This window comes from Callithrix jacchus, chromosome 7 (genome assembly GCF_049354715.1).
Source record: "Callithrix jacchus isolate 240 chromosome 7, calJac240_pri, whole genome shotgun sequence".
Taxonomy (NCBI): domain Eukaryota; kingdom Metazoa; phylum Chordata; class Mammalia; order Primates; family Cebidae; genus Callithrix; species Callithrix jacchus.
Window position 1 is genome coordinate 69,050,355 of NC_133508.1, and position 18,678 is coordinate 69,069,032.

At 46.8% G+C, this 18,678-nt stretch overlaps 1 protein-coding gene and 2 pseudogenes across 1 annotated transcript in view; 2 read left to right on the forward strand and 1 right to left on the reverse strand.

Annotated features, from left to right (window-relative positions):
* Positions 1-2,190: 2,190 nt before the first annotated feature.
* Positions 2,191-3,204, reverse strand: LOC100412021 (RWD domain-containing protein 1-like; annotated as a pseudogene).
* A 1,887-nt stretch (positions 3,205-5,091) lies between these two features.
* Positions 5,092-18,678, forward strand: part of ZBTB8B (zinc finger and BTB domain containing 8B) — a 30,761-nt gene continuing 17,174 nt past the window's right edge. Inside the window, exon 1 of the mRNA XM_035308595.3 lies at positions 5,092-5,169. The gene's annotated coding sequence lies outside the window, so the exon portion shown is untranslated. The remainder of the gene's footprint in view (positions 5,170-18,678) is intronic.
* LOC118143297 (U4 spliceosomal RNA) lies at positions 16,649-16,764 on the forward strand (annotated as a pseudogene).

The window sequence follows — 18,678 nt, forward strand, 5'->3', positions numbered from 1 at the left end:
TACCACCTCTACCCTATCCCCAGCTATCAGCATCTATCAGCAGGGGAGAGAGATCATGTCTTAATTCCTTCCTGCTTAAGACCCTTCAAAGGTGTCCCTTCACATTATAAGAAAAATCCACAGCTTCTGCACGGCAAAAGAAACAGTCACTAGAGTGGATCGGCAACCAACAGAATGGGAAAAAATTTTCGCAGTCTACCCATCTGACAAAGGGCTGATATCCAGAATTTACAAACAACTCAAGCAGATTTACAGGAAAAAAACAAACAAGCCCATTCAAAAGTGGGCAAAGGATATGAACAGATACTTTACGAAAGAAGACATATATGAGGCCAACAATCATATGAAAAAATGCTCATCGTCACTGGTCATCAGAGAGATGCAAATCAAAACCACATTGAGATACCATCTCACGCCAGTTAGAATGGCGATCATTAAAAAATCTGGAGACAACAGATGCTGGAGAGGATGTGGAGAAAAAGGAACACTTTTACACTGTTGGTGGGAGTGTAAATTAGTTCAACCATTGTGGAAGACAGTGTGGCGATTCCTCAAGGCCTTAGAAATAGAAATTCCATTTGACCCAGCAATCCCATTACTGGGTATATATCCAAAAGACTATAAATCGTTCTACTATAAGGACACATGTACACGAATGTTCATTGCAGCACTGTTTACAATAGCAAAGACCTGGAATCAACCCAAATGCCCATTGATAATAGACTGGATTGGAAAACTGTGGCACATATACACCATGGAATATTATGCAGCAATCAGAAATGATGAGTTCGTGTCGTTTGTAGGGACATGGATGAATCTGGAAAACATCATCCTCAGCAAACTGACACAAGAACAGAAAATGAAACACCGCATATTCTCACTCATAGGTGGGTGATGAAAAATGAGAACACATGGACACAGAAAGGGGAGTACTAAACACTGGGGTCTATTGGGGGGAAAAGGGGAGGGCCAGTGGGAGGGGGAGGTGGGGAGGGATAGCCTGGGGAGAAATGCCAAATGTGGGTGAAGGGGAGAAGAAAAGCAAAGCACACTGCCATGTGTGTACCTACGCAACTGTCTTGCATGCTCTGCTCATGTACCCCAAAACCTATAATCCAATAAAAAATTAAAAAAAAAAAAAAAAAGAAAAATCCAAACTCCTTAAGGTGGCCTGCAAATTCCTATGTAATCTGGCCTTTGCTTCTTTATCCATTCATATTTCCAGTCCAGTGCAGAATGAAAATGCAGAGTTTCTTGTTCAAAACTATTGAGAATTGTAAGAGGGTGCCAGGCACGGTGGCTCACGTCTGTAATCCCAGCACTTTGGGAGGCAGAGGTGGGTGGATCATGAGGTCAGGAGATTGAGACTGTCCTGACTAACATGGTGAAATCCCGTCTCCACTAAAAAATACAAAAAATTAGCCAGGTATGGTGACATGAACCTGTAATCTCAGCTACTTGGAAAGGTGGGGCAGGAGAATTGCTTAAACCTGGGAGGCAGAGGTTGCAGTGAGCCGAGATCATGCCACTGCATTCCAGCCTGGGAGACACAGCAAGATTCCAATAGAACAAAACTCTGTCTTAAAAAAAAAAAAAAAAAAAGGTAGTAAGAGGGCAATGGCAGAGCATTAAACCAGTGACCAGCCCCCAGTAAAAAATTTTTTTAAATATTTATTTAGATTTTGTTCTTTTTATTTATTAGTAATTTAATTTTCTTTCTTTCTTCTTCTTCTTCTTTTTTTTTTTTGAGACAGAGTCTCACTCTGTCGCCCAGGCTGGAGCGCAGTGGTGCAATCTCCACTCACTGCCACCTCCACCTTCCAAGTTCAAGTGATTCTCATGCCTCAGCCTCCCAATTAGCTGGTATTACAGGTATGTGCCACCATACCCAGCTAATTTTTGTATTTTTAGTAGAGACTCAGTTTTGCCATGTTGCCCAGGCTGGTCTCCACTGATCCTACTACCTCAGCCTCCCAAAGTGCTGGGAGTACAGGTGTGAGCTGTCGCACCTGGGTCTTTTTTTTTTTTTAAATTTCAAGTAAGTTTATTAAGTTCGACGATGAAAGCTATCAGAAGAATATTCTCCTGAAAGTATCTTTTTTTCTAGAAAAAAAAAGGAAAATCAAAACCCTCTGAGCACAGCCACAGATGCTGTAGCAGTCCAGCCTCTCTGCAGATGGGGACAGTCCATTAGTCTGCCGAGTCACCCTCTTGGTCAGCAGGATTGTAGTCTGGATCATCTTCATCATCCTCCAGCTCCAAGTCATCCATTTCTTGGAACAAAGACTCATCTACCTCCATGTTATTTCCAGCATCCTCCAAGAACTGGATATCAGATGTGTCAAGATTATGATCCATTTCAAATAGTTGTTTCCCACTTAATTTATTTTTTCCTGCTTCTTCTTCTTTCATCCTTTTCTTTTTAATTTCCAAGAGTTCTGCATCAAACTTGGCCTTCCAATTTAAGAAATTGGAGTGCCACGAAATAATTGGTTTCCACCTTCTTCTGCTTTTCTGTTTCCTTGATTCTTCTTTTCTGGTTTTTATCTGATCTACTATTTCATTTAATTTTTCTTGTACAGCTCTCACTAGAATAAGGATCATCACCACACCAAGATTTTCTTCAGCCTATAATGCTAGTAATTTTAAAATGTCTGAGACATTATCTTCTAGATTTTCCTGGGAGAATATTTCATAATGAGGAGCTTCATCTGGATATTTTTCACTGCATGTAAACTTGAGGGTAGTCTGGACAGTTTCATCATTTTCTCCAGCCTAGATGTCACAGTAATGGCAAAGCTGGGTGGATTTTCTGATAACACTTAGCAGGACCTTGTCAAGTGAAGCACTACTGAAGGAGAACGTGGTATCAGAAGAGTCCATTTATGTTTGGAAGACTAGTTGTTAGGAGGGTTGGATCAATGTGCAATCAAGCTAGTTAATGATACTCTCAAACCCCTCTTCTCTCATCCCCTTAACATCCTCACAGCACAAGTGTACTGCTGGTGAGAGAGAATGTGCACAGGACTGGAGCTATACAGGGGTAGCTGAGAGACATCTGCCTGTGACGGAGTCAGGGTAGATGGACTCCAGAGTCTCCAGCTCTTTGCACTGCTCCTCACTGTAATCTGTCATCGTGGCCTTTGCTATTGCCCATGGATACCCCAGGCACCTAGGCGGCCTGCAGCAGGTTGGCCCTGGGAGAGAGGGGTGGACGCAGGCCTCTTTTTTTTTTTAAAGTAAGAAACCTCACCTGGAAGCACCAGCCCTTTCTGAGTGTGCAGCCCTGTGCCACCGCATGGGTTGCACACCCATGAAGCTGGTCTACTTGCCATCTACTTCCTCATCCCAATGGCATCCTCTTGTTTCTTAGACATGTACCAACCGGTTTTCTGTTTCATCTTAGCATGGCTCACTACTCCTCAACAGGGCCTTAGTGGAAAGGGTAGTCATTTTTTTTTTTGAGATGGAGTCTCTGTTGCCCAGGCTGGAGTGCAGTGGTGTGATCCTGGCTCACTGCAACCTCCACCTCCCAGATTTAAGCAATAATTCTCCTGCCTCAGGCTCCTGAGTAGCTGGGATTACAGGTGTGCGCCACCATGGCCAGCCAATTTTTGTGTTTTTAGTAGAGACGGGGTTTTACCATGTTGGCCAGGCTGGTCTTGAACTCCTGACCTCGTGATCTGTCCTCCTTAGCCTCCCAAAGTGCTGGAATTACAGGCGTGAGCCACCGCAGCCTTTTTTTTGTTTTGGTTTGAGACAGAGCCTTGCTCTGTTGCCCAAGCTGAAGTGCAGTGGCTGGATCTCTGCTCACTGCTATCTCCGCCTCCCAGGTTCAAGCAATTCTCCTGCCTCAGCCTCCTGAGTAGCTGGGATTACTGGCACACACCACCATGCCCAGCTAATTTTTGTATTTTTAGTAGAGATAGAGTTTCACCATGTTGGCCAGGCTGGTCTCGAACTCTGACCTCAGGTTATCCACCCGCCAGCACTCCAGCCTGGGTGACAGAGTGAGACTCCGTCTCAAAAAAAAAAAAAAAAGGTAATACTGGAGTAGAGTGAAACCCTAATCCAATATGGCTGGTATCCCTGTAAAAATACTATTTTTTTTTTTTTTTTTTTTTTTTTTTGAGAGGTAGTCTCTCTCTGTCGCCCAGGCTGGAGTGTAGTGGCATGACCCCGGCTTATTGCAAGCAAAAGGAGACATTTGGATATGGAGACATATACAGGGAAAATGCCTTGTGAACATGAAGATGGCCATCTGCAAGCCCAGGAGAGAAGTCTGGAACAGACCCTTCCCTCCCAGCGCCCAGAAGGAACGAACCCCGCCAACATCTTGCTTTCAGATGCCCCCAGGATTGTGAGACAATAAAATCTGTCATTGACGCCACCCGGTTGGTGACACAGGTACAACGACCCTAGCAAACGAATACACCCTCGTTAGAACTAAGCTCCCTCAGAGCGGTAAGCTGCCTTGTTTTGCTCACAGCTGTCCCAGAACGCGCCCGTACGGTCACTTAGCACCTAGTACTGCCATTTATCCGTTTCACTAGTATGTATAAACCGGAGAGCGTGTCAAGGGAAGAGCTGAATCGTTTATCTTTTGCAACGACTACCCAGTAAAGGTAACCGCGGGTATGCAATAAAAACCTGTTGAATCGATGAAACCATTTCACTTATTCCCAGATTTTTGCAGAGAGCGCCGGTGTGAAATGTGTGCGGACTGATGAGTCACAGCTCTTATTCCCTGGGCTCCATTAACACCCACGACGTGCTTTTCGCTCTCTAGACAAAGAGACCGGTACTTGGCAGGTCCCTCAAGTGGGACTCAAAAGACAGAACCGAGCTGCAGCCTTTCGCTATCGTTGGTCCTCGCCCCTTTTGGCATCTTGGTACTTGTAGTTTTGTCCACTCTGTCTTTACCCGAAAAGCCACAACTGAGACCACAACTCCCATCACCCTACGAGCACCGGCGCCTTCAGAACGCATCCTCCGAGGGGCGCCAGCGCCATTGACCACCCTGCTGGCCGAAGGGCCCGCCTTCACGAACCCAGGCGCTCCTGCGATTGGCCAGCAACCCCGCCTCTCATCGGAGGGCGCCAGGTGAATGAAAGGGGGGCGTGTCGGTGCGCGGTGCTCCGTGGCTGCGCGGCTGGAACTCGCTAGAAGGTGAGCGCCTAGAAGCGTGTTGGCGCTGCCGCTTTCGTTGGTTTGGGGGAGGATTCGGAGCGCTCGGGAGGCTGGCCCGAGATTGGGGTTAGCGGGCAGGGTTGCTCCCTCCCAGTCATCCTCCTTCGGTCCACTTGGCCCTGGCAACTCCTGGGACCTCCACTGCGCGAGCCCTTCCAGAGTGGAGAGAGGCGGGCGCAGCCGTGGACCCCCAGCTTCCCTGGCATTGGGCTGCCCCCCGCGTCGTCCAGGTGGGGGTCGCGGCGCCGACTCCTTTCTCCACGGTGAATGGTGCCCAGGCGCGGGGACTCGGCCACACTAGGGAAGTGCCTGCCGCAGCGATGGTCACTTTGTCCGCGGGAGGCCACTGGAATGGCTAGGCCTCGGGGCCCCACCCTCGGGCGCCGTACACTGTAGCTGGTTCTGGTGGCCTCCGCAGGTCGTCTGGTGCTGGATAGGGGAGGGTCCACCTGTCTTGCGTGCAATTTAGATGCAGTTGACCCTGAAATTCTTCATGTGGAAATGGAAACTTCTCCAGTGTCGTTCTCCTCCGATCCGTGCCTAAAAGAAAGGAGTGACTTCCCCAACCTGTCGCACCGTGTCCTGGAGGGTTTGGGGAGGCTGGTTAGCACAGCGGTTAAGGATGTCAACCCTGGAGTCAGTCGGTTCTCCGTTCCATTCCTAGCTTGGTGATGCTATCTGTGTCTTTGAATCTCAGTTCCTCCTCTGAAAAATGAGGATGTAGAATATCTGTCCTACTGGGTTATTGTGAGGTGAAAATTAATGTGCTTGTAAAAGGCGGGCATGGTGGTGGGCACCTGTAGTCCCTGCTACTCGGGAAGCTTGAGGTGAGAGGATGTCTTGAGCCCAGGAGTTCCAGGCTTTATTGAGCTAGGATCGTGCACTCCAGTCTGGGCAACAGAGCAAGACTCTGCTTCTTTAAAAAAATTAATTTAAAAAGTAAAATGAATATGCTTGTACTTTATACAGTGTTTCATAAGTAATAGTGTCCAATATTTTGCTAAACTTGGGGGGCATGTTTTGTTATTCTCAGGTTGGTGGGACGTAAAGGGATGGGGGTGGAATTCAAGGCTGCTTTTGGCCTCTGGACGGAGACAGTCATGTGATCTGGCTAGGACTCCCTCAAAGGTATATGAGAGTTTGTATTGCAGGTAATTGTGTTGGCATCTACTGTCTCCCAGAGAACAAGCACTGTATTTGGTTCATTTTTCTATTCCTGGCATCTTCCTTGTGTCAGGCATTGTATGTAGTGGGTAATTGTTGAATTGAATTGGAACCATGGGATGGTTGGGAGGTTCCCTGCCAGAGTGCGGATAGATGTGCTTCTGAGAGCACTCTGCCCTAAGAGCAGCTTTTCTGGGAGAAGTGGTGATCCTCAGCACTCCCCAGGGAAGCAGCACACTTCAGGCAAATGGGGTTGATATAGATAATATATCACAATATATACCAAGTACAGGACTGGGGAAAGTTTTGAAGAAAGTACCATATGGATAGATTTTTGCAAAGTCAGGAAGTAGAATAAAAATAATTGCAACAGAAAAAAATAATTGCAGTGAGAAAGCCAAAAAAATTGGTTTTAGGTGCTATTGCTGGAAAGGAGGCTCTTCCAGTGAAAGATGGAAGTGCCCTGAGAAGAGGCCCTGTAGATCAGACCATATGACAAGTTAAGAAGTGTTGTGCATACTTCCATATTTTTCTACCTGGCTTACCAACTCCTTACCCCTCTGCCCTGCCTCTGTTTTTTCTTAGTTAACAAAAACGCCAAGGCAGAAGGATCACTTGAGTCCAGGAGTTTGAGACCATGAAGACTAGCCAGGGCAACGTAGCGAGACCCCATCTCTACAAAAAATATGTTAAGAATTAGCTGAGTGTGGTGCTGCATGTCTGTAGTTGCGCCTACTTGGGAGGCTGAGGCAGGAGGATCACTTGAGCCTGGAAGGTTGAGGCTGCAAAAAGCCAAGATCATGCCACTGCACTTCAGCCTGGGTGACAAAGTGAGACCCTGTCTCAAAAGGAAAGAAAAGGAATACATGTACATAGTAAAACATTCCATCAGAAAGGTTTAAAATGAAAGGCAAAAGTCCCTCCACCCACTTCTGTACTCCCTCTTCCCAAGGGTGTCTGCTGTTAATTCTTATACAGCCTTCTAGCAAAACATATTTACCAGCAAAAGCGTATACATATGGGATCAACTATACATTTTGTTTTGCATCTTGCATTTTTTTTCTTTTAATATATCTTGGTGACTTTTTCACATGAACACAGGCAACTCTACACGGTTGCATATTCCATTGTGTGACTGTAAAGTCATTGATTTAACTTGTCCTCTATTGATGGATGTTCGCATTGTTTCTACTTCTGCGCTAGTACAAAAACGTGGTGCAACAAACATCTCCAAACTTGCTTATTTTATTTATTTGAGACAGGGTCTTGCTCTGTCCCCCAGGCAGGAGAGCAGGGTTGCCATCATAGCTCACTGCAGCCTTACCCCCCCAGGCCTAAGCGATTCTCCTGCCTCAGCCTTTTGTGTAGCTGGGACCACAGGTGTGCACCACCACAGTTGGCAAATCTTTTAAATTTCTCATAGATACTGAGTTTTGCCACGTTGCCCAGGCTGGTCTTAAACTCCTGAGCTCAAATGATCTGCTCACCTCAGCCTCCTAAAGTGTAGAGATTACAGGCATGATTCACTTTGCCCAGTCCTGAACTTACAATTTTTTTTATTTTGAATTGGAGTCCTGCTCTATCGCCAAGGCTGGAGTGCAGTGGTGCAAAGTCAGCTCACTGCAACCTCTACCTCCGAGGTTCAAGCAATTCTCCTGCCTCAGCCTCCCGAGTATCTGGGTTTATAGGTGCTCACCACCACACCCAGCTAATTTTTGTATTTTTAGTAGAGAAGGGGTTTCACCATGTTTGCCAGGCTGGTCTTGAACTCTTGACCTCAAGTGATCTGCCCCTTGGTCTCCCAAAGTGCTGAGATTACAGGCGTGAACCACTGTGTATGGCCCTGAATTGATAATTTGATGTATTTTGGGGAATATATTCAAATGAGTAACTTTATTGCAATGAATTTGCCAGGGCAAAAGGTGTGTATATTTAAAGCTTGATAAATATTGCCAAATTCCCCTCTGCTGTGGTATTCCAAATTGTGTTCCCACCAATACTAGACATTATTACATTGAGAAATGTGATTTTACCAGTCTCATATGTTTTCTTTCAGTTCTAAGAAAAAATAAAATGTAGTATTTTTTTCTGTCTCTTGTTTTTCCCGTAGTATTTTGATTGTCAAAGGCAATAGCAGACACCGCTGAGAAGGCTTGGTTGTGTAAGGTTGGCTGGAAGGATGGAAAGACAGACCTAGAGTCAGGTTTAGCAAGTTTATTTCAACCTGCCAGGCTGACTGCCTCACCACAAGCAGTGAAGGCAGCAGCCTGGCTTACAGGTTATATAGGGGGTTTGCAGGTGGCAGGGGCTAGTCTAAGAAAAACTGCCTCTTGGTTCTTAAATGCTAACATCCTGCTTAATTGGGTTGCCATCCTGGGTTTGAGGACCGGGTGTGACCACATCCTGGAACCCAGGTGCCCTGTTTGCAAGGCGTGAGGCTGTTTTTGCTGTGAGCTAGGCTTAGCAGGGGAGAACAGGGAGGGCAGTCTATTGGCTTGCCTTGTTGTGACCCTAACAAATTCCAGCCTTTTGTTATATCTATAAAAGAAAGGGAGAAGGGGTAGCATTTGTTTCTAGCTGCTTCATGCTAGGTAGGGATGCTGGTTGGGGTGAGGCTGGCTTGCAAGTTGGTAGTACCAGGGATGCAACTGGAATACCATCGTGTTTTGTATTGTGCTTCGAGTAAAGGCTTATAATTGATTCTGCAAAAACTGGGTGAAAAGGCGTAAGAGACAAGGGCCAAAGACCAAGAGGAGGAGGAGAGTTATAGCAGGGCCGAAGAGGGGAGGCAGCCAAGGGGCCCAGGAGCTGAGAGACCAGCTGGGCTCGGAGGGCCAGGCAGAAGAATTGTTTTCTTTTATTTTTGGGGCTCAGTCAAGTCTTTTGACTGCATCTTGCATCATTTGGATTGGTTGAGATAGAAACAATATTGTTCATCTAGGAAGACGCCGAGACCTCCTTTTTCAGCGGTAAGTAGGTCGAGGCCTCTGTGGTTCTGGAGGACAACTGCAGCCAGTGAATCCCTTTGTGTTTGGAGGTTAGAAATGGACTTGGCCATGTCCTCTATACTGTCTGTAAGGTCTTTGGAGAGCGAGGGATAGTAGGAGAGAGTTGGAAAGCCCAGCAGTTCCTGTTGCAACGCCTGCAGTCCTGTAGCCATTCCTAGTCCCACAAGCAGAGGTATGAGCTGCACCGCCCAGCGGTGCCAGATAGGAGTGTTGACCAGGATGGGTAAGGATTGTTACCTGGGTCTATACTAATTTTTTGGGCTGAGGAACACTAGGGTGCAGGTGCCAGTCCAATTAGTGGGGAGGCAAATATAGGTGGAGGTGCCGCTTAAAAAGAAGAGACCTTGGCTTGCAGACGGAATTGGCTGTGTATGCTGAAAAAGATGTGAAAATTTGTTGTTCTTTAGGAGCCATACTCCTAACGTCCCTGCAAGTGTGGCGCAGTGAGTGGGAGCAGGGGTGCATTATGAGGGGTTTGAGTGCCCTGCAGTGCCTTTTTTTTCCCAGTGTAGTAAGAAGCGTTTGGTGTCTACCAGAATCCAGTGAGAGGAGTTACTGGCAAAGAATGGGTGGAGGAGGCAGTCTGGAGTTTTAGATGACTCAGTTTCACAGGAGGGCAGCCGGGGTGGAGATTTAAGCAGGAAAGGTGTCTGCCGTTGCAGAAGGCTGACTTCTTATTAAGGAGTAGGGTGATGTTGAGTTTTGGGGGGCTTGAAAAGCAGAGAGTAGTTTTGAATATGTTTTGGTTGGTATGACCAGTGGAGGGTTTGAGTGGTAAAGTGAAGTTTACACTGTTGGCGGGGCAGGTGGCCTAGGAGGTGGCTGGTTGGGGAATGGCGTTGAAAGCTCAGTGGGGCCTGAGAGAGCAGAGCCGATTGTGTGGTGACGGGGTTTAGTAGAGGCTGAGTTTGATTGATATTGGGAGTAAGGGAGGTGAGATATGGGTGTAATAACAGAACTGCTTGTCCAGTGGGAGATGGAGGTTTATTATGTTCTGTGAAGGATTCAGAGAGTCATATTATTTGCTGTAAATTATATTGGAAAGGTCTTCCTAATTGAAAGTGGGGGTGATAGGTTACTCGGTATGGATCTAGTCTTGTGTGGGGACAGGGATGGCAGTGTCCGAGACAGAGAGGCACAGCCAACAGTTGCTTGCCAGAGCTGGGTTAGTCTGGTTTGGTTGGCACTGAATTGAGTTGAGACTGTGGTGAAGGTAGCGTGCCAAGGGAATGGGGTAGGTGTTGGTGAGAGGGGGTAGGAATAGCAAATAAGCACAGGGTAAGGATGAAGGTAAAACACTGGACTTCATTTGGGGTGAAATTGCAGAGGGTGCCTTGGAAGATAAGGTCAGTTATCCAGTCTAGAAATGGGGAGAGAGTAGGTTCTTTTGGAAAGAACCATGTAATATCCTCCCTGAGATGGTGAAGGAGGAGAATGAAGCGACAAGAAGAACAGAGACAGGGCATTAAAAAAAAGACGGGGCAGTTATTTACCAGCAGTTGTTGTTCCTGCTATTAGTGCAATGATTAGGCAAAAAATTATGGTGATGAAGGCTCTGTGCTTGCTGTTCCACATTGAGGGGGCTACAGTATATACACCTACTGCAAACAAGGGTGAGTGAGGCAGCTCCCCTAAGAAAGATGTAGTAAGCAATTTCCATTTAAGGGTGTTGTAACACTTGATTTGTAAGAAAGGAGCAGGAACAAATAGAGAGGGGGTGATTTTGCCTAATTGTCTGGTGGCAGTCCCTCTGGAATGGATGTGAGGCAGAATCTGGTTGGCCTGAGAATGACACTGGAGTATTGACGAGTAGTTGGCAGGGAAGGAGTAGATGGACCAGTGGGGGCCTCAGGGGCCTGTTTTAACCTGGAGAGATGATACCAAGAAGTGTGTCCTGACAGTTTGGCCACCGTGGAGGTAGTGAGGAGAACCTGGAAGGGGCCTTCCCATTTTGGTTTAAGGCTTGTGGGATCAATGTGTTTTTAGAAAAACACATTCTCCTGGGAGTAGGGCCTGGTTAACTGGGCCTTCGTGAGGCCTTGGGAGGGTCTGGTCGGTGTGTTGGCAGAGGAGGTATCAGATGAGAGAGAGTGTCGAGAGATATTCTCCTAGTTGAGAGTTAGGAGGGGGCCTGTATTGTAAGAGGAAAGGGCGTCCATACATTAACTCAAATGGGCTGAGGAAGATGGGTGCATTTGGGCTGGCTCTGATTCGGGCTAGAGCTATGGGCAGAAGGGAGGTCCAGGGCTTTTGGCCTTCGAGAGTGAGTTTGGCTAACTGAGTTTTAAGGATTCCATTTGCCCTTTCCACTTTTCCAGATGACTGGGGTCGGTATGGGATATGTAGGTGCCACTGGATGCCAAGGGACTGAGAGGCTTGTTGGGTGATTTGGGAGATGAAGCTAGGGCCGTTGTCTGATTGTATGGACCACGGGAGACCCAGTCTAGGGATGATTTCTGTTCAAAGAATTTGAGAGACTACTGCAGCCTTTTCTGAGGTGGTGGGGAATGCTTCCACCCACCCAGAGAAGGTGTCTGTGAGGGTAAGAAGAAACCTAGGTTTTTTTGACAGGAGGCATGTGGGTGAGGTCTACTTGCCAGTCTTCTCCTGAGAGTGATCCTCTTAGCTGGTGTGTGGGGATGGAAGGAGGGTGGAGGGCCCTTTGTGAGGAAGTTACAGAGCATACATGACAGTTTGAGGTTATGTCCTTTAGTGTGGTAAATATGCGAGGGGAAGAGAAGTAAGGGCAAAGAGAAAGGTACAGAGGGCGTGTGCTGATATGAAAGGACTGGTGAAGAGATGTTAGAATTTCCTTGGTTTGTTTTTGAGGGTTGATGAGTTTTTAATTTTTGACTATCCAGTTCCCTTGGAAGGAGGCTTTTTATTGTAACAATGAAGCTTTTTTGGGGAGAGAATACTGAGGTTGGATTGTGGGGGTGATGAGGAGGAGAGGGGCAGGGGCAGAGGAAAGGGAGGCTATTTTGCTGCCTTGTAGGCCTTTCTGCTCCTTTTGACATTTAATCTGATCCTGTTTGGTGTCCTCAGTAGTGTATAACTCCTGCCTTAGCTGGGAGGTGTGCAGCTTGGAGGATTTGGTAAATAAGGGACCATTAGTGATGGAGGTTCCTGCCTAGAATGGGAGTAGGACACCAAGGCATGATAAGGAAATAGTGTGAGAAGAAGGAATTAAATAAGGAACAAGTAAGGGGTCTGGTGGCCTGTGGACATGAGACGAGTCTGTCAACCTCCACAACTGAGACCTGTGAGGGATGAATTGGTTCTGAAAGCTAAGGTAAAACCCAGCAGGTGGCCTTGGTATTGATTAAAAAGAGATCGGCTTACCCGCTACTAACCGAGTTACCCTGGGCTCCAATACAGTAATGGCTGATGTGGCCAGGGGCCCTGAGCCCTGTCATTCTTCAGCGGCTAAGGAGCTATGGGCATGCAAGCGATTCTTCACCTTTTGTCTTGGTGAAAGGGTTGCGGGTTGGAGCTACAGGCTTTTCTGTCTGCCTGTTGAGAGGACAGATGGACTTCCAGTGGCCTGTTTGCTGGCAGATGAGGCAAGGGCTCTTTGGCGCCTGTGGATTGGGACAGGCCCACGCCCAGTGACCTTCCTTGCTACATTTGAAACATGACCCCAGAGGTGCACTGCTGTTGGGTCTTTTGTGCCCCTGGGTGCCATAGCCAGGCTGTTTAGGTTGGCTGATGGCTGCTGCCAGAAGCTGGTGTTTACCACAATCTCTCTGGGCCTTGTTTATTTTACTTTGTTCATCCCTGTTATTGAAGACCTTGAAGGCCAGGTTGAGAAGGCTTTGCTGTGGGGTTTGAGGGCCATATTCAGCCTTTTTAAGTTTGTGCCGGATGTCTGGAGCAGACTGGGAGATAAAATGAGTGTTAAGAACCATATTGCCTTCTTCAGGGCAGGATTAACACAGGTGTATTTTTGGAGGGCCTCTGTAAGGCAGGAAAGAAACTGGAAAGGATTTTTGTTTGCCTTTTGGGAAATTTCTTGGAATTTTTCAAAATTTACAGCCATATGGGCAGCTTTGTTGAGGCCTGTCATGAGGCAAGTAATCCTGTGGTTATGAGATGCCTGGCTGGAATCTGTAGGCTGATTTTCCCAGGCCAGCTCCTCTTGGGGGACAGCAGCCACCCCTGTGGGTTTAGTAGGGTCCTGCTGATGAAGGTCATCAACATGTGCCTGTGCTGCAAGCCACACTCTTTCCTTCTCTTTTGGAAGGAGGGTAGAAGAGAGGACAATACAGAGATTATGCCAAGTGAGTTCTTACTACTACTGAGTAAGATATTTAAATTCTTTGATGTAAGTGTCTAGATTGGAGGAGAAGGACCTGAGGCACTTTTCAATTTGGGAGAGATCGGATAGAGAGAAGGGGACATGAACCTGAACAATGCCTTCTATCCCTGCTACTTGTTAAAGGGGGAGTAAGGGAGCTGGCTGCAGGGGATGCTGAGCCTAGGATTGGGTATGGGGTGGAGATGGAGAGGAGTTGGAGTCAGAAGCAGGGGGATTGGAGAGTGGAGGGGACAAGGGAATAGCTGGAGCTGGGGCATCAGGCGGAGGTTCAGGGGTCCTGCTGGAGGCTCGGGGCGTTGGCAGAGAAGAGGGAATCAGCTGGGTTGAAAGAGGATGGACGCATTGACTGCCAGGGCTGTGGGAGGGGTTGAGTTGGGTTTTGATTGGGTGAGGAGGATTTGCAAAGTGGAGCAGGACTGACAGAGGGAGGTGGGGTTGCAGAGGCTAAAGAAAGGCTGAACATAGGGAACCTCAGACAATTTACCATTGAGGTGGCAGACGTTGTCAAGGTCCCAGAGAATGTTGAAATTTAAAGTGCCATTCTCAGGCTACTGAGAACCATTGTCTAATTTATATTGGGGCCAGGCCATATTACAATAGAAAATTAATCTCTTGGGCCTGACTTCAGACCGGAGATCAATGGTGTCCAGATTTCAGAGGAGGCATCCTAAGGGGATAGTTTTAGATGGAATGGACTGTCTGGACCCCAGGGTGAAAGATTGGAAGAGAAGGAGGCTGCCAAAGAGAAGGAAGACAGGAGAGAGCATCCTCTGCCCTGTTTCCTTCACATAGACAGTGAATTTGAAATAGTAGCTGTCAAATTAGGCATCCCCAAGATGACAGGATTGAGGCCCCTGGGGCCAGAAGGGTGTCCTCGGCCCAACACTGAGACTTTTGGATAGAAAATGGACAGACAGTTGAGGAACCTGGGTAAAGGCAAACCTCTATCCAGCTTACCAGCTGGGAGGTGATAATTTGGATGGAGATAACCACAGTTGGCAATAGAGGTCTGGGGTTTCCTTCCTGGGTCTGGAAAGGGGTTCAGGATGGGTGGTGGTGGGTAGTGGGGGTAGCCTTGGAGCAGGGAAAGAGAGAGAGAGAGAAAGAGCTGCCAGCACCTACTCCTGTCTTGGATTTCGGCACCAAAATGTAAGGTTGACCAAAAGGATGGAGAGACAGACCCAGGGTAAGGTTTAGCAAGTTTATTTCAACATGCCAGGCTGGCTGCCTCACCACAAGCAGTGAAGGCTTGTGTGCAAGACATAGTACAGACAATGGGGATTATATAGGGCGTTTGCAGGTGGCTGGGTGCTAATCTAAGAGAAACTGCCTCTTGGTTCTTAAGTGCTAACATCCTGCTTAATTGGGTCACCATCCTGGATTCAAGAGCTGGGTGCAACCACATCCTGGTACCCAGGTTCCCTGTTTGCAATGCATGAGGCTGTTTTTGCTGTGAGCTAGGCTTAGCAGGGGAGAACAGGGAGGGGGGTCTATGGGCTTGCCTTGCTGCGACCCTAATAGGTTGGAGCAGTGGGAAGGGGTGAGACTGTCAGTGAAACCTTAGTCCTATGAAAGTTTTGATTGAGGCCGGGCGTGGTGGCTCATGCCTGTAATCCCAGCACTTTGGAAGGCTGAGGTGGGCAGATCACAGGGTCAGGAGATCGAGATCATCCTGGCTAACAGTGAAAATCCGACTCTACTAAAAAAAATAAAAATTAAAATTAAAAAGTTTTGATTGATTTATTTGGTAATAGCAGAATTTTCCAGATATCTGAAAGTACGTTTTTTTTAACCAAAATGTTAACTTTAACTACTTTGGATAGGAAAAAAAATCCTAAAATTATGATATAACTTTCTTGAGTTTAAAATGAATATTAAGATAGGAATCTTCTTAATGCCTTAGGCCCATCAATTATAGCCCTGGGCTATAATTTAGTGATGTCCTTAGGCCATTTTGAATATGTAGAAGCATTTAATATCCTTAGCTAAATGGCCTCCAGCTGATATTTTGAAAAAATTTCTAAGTATACCTTTTATACCTTTTTTACTTTTTTGTAACTGTCAGTTTTCATTTTTAACTTTGTCAGTTTACTGTATTTGCTTACAGAGGCTTCTCTCCAGTCTCCTCTGAATTGGTTCTCTAGTATCTAAACTTTATCACTTGTTATAAATACAGACAAAGTAGGTATAAGTTGACATTTAATAAGGTTGCAGTAAGTCTTTCATGGGTAAAGCTTGCACAATTAATGCATAAGCCTTGGATTTTGCCAGGGGAGGGACCCTTTACTCGGGCAAGGGCTGCCTGATTTCTTATTGGGAAAGGTATTGGTGTGTTCCATCTGTGGAGAGGAAGAGTGGTTAAAGAGCTGTTAGCAGTGGTTTCAGCCGTAGCTAAGCCTTTTGTGATTCCAGTAGAGGGGATGCACTTGGCTATAGAAACCTCTCTGAGCTTAATGGGTCAGTAAGTAAAGAGGTAATAGTTGATGGATGGTTATGTGGTTTTTGTGATGGAGGAAGATGGAGGGGAGGGTTTTGGGAACAGGTCAGTATCTCTGTCCTCCTCATTACCAAGTGGATTTTATCCATTTATTTATTTGTTTTGGGGACAGTCTCGCTGTATACCTAGGCTGGAGTGCAGTGGTGCGACCTCAGCTCACTGCAACCTGTGCCTCCTGGGTTCAAGTGATTCTCATGCCTCAGCCTCCCAAGTAGCTGAGATTACAGGCAACTGCCACCACACCCAGCTAATTTTTCTATTTTTAGTAGAGATGAGGTTTTGCCATGTTGGTCACACTGGTCTTGAACTCCTGACCTCAGGTGATCTGCCTACCTCAGCCTCCCAAAGTGCTGGGATTACAGGTGTGAGCCACCTGCCCACCCCAAATGGATTTTAAACTTGGTTTATAGTTTATCTACTAAGCAGTTAAGAAAGGAGTATTCCTTTTGTTGCTTAACAAATCAATTTTGTAGCTTTGCACAGTGGCAGTATCGTGATTATTGCTAATTGAAAATTTTTCCCAATACCCCATGATGACGACTTGAAATATAGTTGGTACTGGCAATTTTTGACAGTCTTTACAGAGACTGAATTAAAAAAAAAACAAAAACAAATCTATTTTGTCCAAAGCACTCTGCCAGATACTGTAAGTGACATCAAATTGTTTAAGACATGGCTCATGCTTTCAAAGGGCTTGTAGTTCGCTGACAGAGAAGGATCAGGACATAAATCACAAGGAGGAGTTAACCAAGGGTAGTGGAATCAGTCAGTTAGGAGTCTCTCAGTGGCATGAAATGGAAAACCCAACTCAGAGGCCAGTCATGGTGGCTAACATCTGTAACCCCAGCACTTTGAGATTGAGAGGCCAAGGCAGGCAGATCACTTGAGGCTAGGAGTTCAAGACCAGCCTGGGCAACATGGCAAAACCCTGTCTCTACCAAAACACACAAAAAATTAGCTTGGTGGGTACCTGTAGTCCCAACTACTCGGGAGGCTGAGGTAGGAGGATTGCTTGAGCCAGGGAGATGGAGGTTGCAGAGGGCCAAGATCACACCACTGCATGCCAGCCTGGGTACCAGAGTGAGACCCCATCCCCCATCTCAAAAAATAATAATAATAATATTAAAGAAAAGAAAACCCAACTCAGACCAGCCAAAGCGAAAAGGAACTTAATTGGCTTCTGGCAGTGCTTGAGTTGGGGCTCCCATCTTGTCCCCAGGTTCCATCAGCCTGAGCTGGGCAGTCATCTTTGTTAGGCTGGTTTCCCTGGTGGTGTAGCAGCAGCATCCTTCACATCCTGTATCCCACAGAGCGGAGAGTGCTCTTTTTTAGAAGTTCCAGCAAATGTTTTATTGCTTTTCGTTGGCTCTGAAAGCCACATGGCCATCTCCGAGCCAATCACGGTGGTCAGGGGGTAGGATGCGTTAATTGTATTAGCCTACATTATATAGTTTACACCTGGTGCTTGGGAATGGCATCAGCTTTACGCAAAGCATGTTGGCCAAGAATGGAGGAAGGACGCTTCCATCAAAGCCAAAAAGGGCACTAGAACCAAAAGAATGGGGAATGCATGCTGGCTGCCCAAGAACCCACCAAATACTTCAGTGTAATGATGATAAAAGGAGATCAGTCTCATTCGTGATCAGCCTGGGCAACATGGTTAAACCCCATCTCGACTAAAATACAAAAAATTAGCCGGGCATGGTGGCATGCACCTGTAATCCCAGCTACTCGGGAGGCTGAGGCAGGAGAATCGCTTGAACCCAGAAGGCGGAGGTTGCAGTGAGCTGAGATCATGCCATTGCACTCAAAGTTCTGGATTGGAACACTGGAGGCTCGGTGTGGTAGCTTCTGCTTGTAATCTCAGGACTTTGGGAGGTGGAGGCAGACTTGAGGCACAGAGCTTGAGACCAGCCTGGGAAACATAGCATGACTGCCATCTCTACAAAATAAAAATTTTTTTAATTGGCCAGATACAGTGGCACGTACCTCTAGTCCTAGATCTTGGGAGATTGAAGCAGGAGGGTTGCTTGAGCCCAGAAGTTTGAGGCTGTAGTGAGCTATGATTATACCATTTGCACTCCAGCTTGGGCAGCAGACCAAGACCCTGTCTCTAAGAAAGAAAACCAGTTTCAGATTGATACACTAAAGACTCAACTGTACTTCTTTTTTTTATTTTTTATTTTTGAGACACAATCTCTCTTGGTCGCTCAGGCTGGAGTGCAGTGGTGTGATCTCAGCTCACTGCAACCTCTGCCTCCCAGGATCAAGCAATTCTCCTGCCTCAGCCTCCCGAGTAGCTGGTACTACAGGCGCCTGCCACCACGCCCAGCTAATTTTTGTATTTTTAGTAGAGACAGGGTTCCTCGGGTGAGTCGCCTGTCTTGGCCTCCCAAAGTGCTAAGATTACAGGTGTGAGCCACCATGCCCGGCCTCAACTATAATTCTTAGATGTGGATATTTTCTATATTTTGAGTCTGGAAGAAAGTAGATTGTAGTAC